Below are 982 nucleotides of genomic sequence, written 5' to 3'. Positions count from 1 at the left end.
CCAAAGCTGATAAAATTGTCTCCTGTTCAGGAAACAGAAGCAAGACCCAGGCAGGGTGGGTGGAGAAGGACCAGCCGTGGAGGAGGGACCCCTGCAGCTGAAGCCCAGCCATACACCCCCCTCGGCACCTCAGTGGGAGGGGAGGCTGCGTTTTGTGTCCCAGTTTGGGACGCTGAATCAAGGACACAATTGCAAGGGGTTGAATTGGAAGGGGGTCTCTGGACACAGCAGTAGGTGAGGGTCAGCGAGAAGAGGAGGGACAGAGCCAAAGAGGATGAGTGGCCCAGAGCCAGCTTTGTGGGTGACAGAAGGAGGCCTGCCCAGAGGTGAAGTGTATTCACACTAAGAAAGCAGCAGAGGGCCGAGGTCTTGACAAGTGCAGGTGTGTCCTCGTCCCCCGTGGCCCCCAGCCCCCTCGAGTTCCGGAACACAGGCGCCCAGGCCCCTGGGCGGGTGCCGGGGGAGAAGACTTGCAGGTCCTAGAAGCAGGAGCTTCCCGCCAAATCCCTGCATCTCCCGTGACACAACCCCTCCACCCCGGGTTCTCAGCCTGGGCCCTGGCTGGTGACGGACACGCCCTCCCTCCAGAGGTGTGACCGGAGGGTGGCCACTGACACACCCTGGGCCCGGGGTGCCCGCTTGTCAGGGGGTGTCACCGGAGGAGGCAGAGTGAGTGAGGGGGAAGCAGAGAGAGAGGAGGAAGCCAATGCACTCAGGAGGCTGAGCTGAGTCCGCAGGAGACGCCAGTGTCCCGGCGCCTCGGGGCCACAGCTCAGCGGGCACACAGCTCCTGTGTGCCGGGTCTGCGTCCGAGGAAGAGATCGTCACAGCCTCCCCTTCCTGGGGCACAAACCACCTCTGGGATGATGACACACACGCTCTTTCCAGACAAGACTTTGCCTCTGTGCCCCCGAAACAGGCCTTTAGCCTCTGTCCGCAGCTACTGGAGCACTTCCGAGGGGCCCAGCATCCCCCGGAGGCC

This window comes from Physeter macrocephalus, chromosome 14 (assembly GCF_002837175.3).
Source record: "Physeter macrocephalus isolate SW-GA chromosome 14, ASM283717v5, whole genome shotgun sequence".
NCBI classification, from domain to species: domain Eukaryota; kingdom Metazoa; phylum Chordata; class Mammalia; order Artiodactyla; family Physeteridae; genus Physeter; species Physeter macrocephalus.
Note: the sequence above shows the minus strand (reverse complement) of the source record.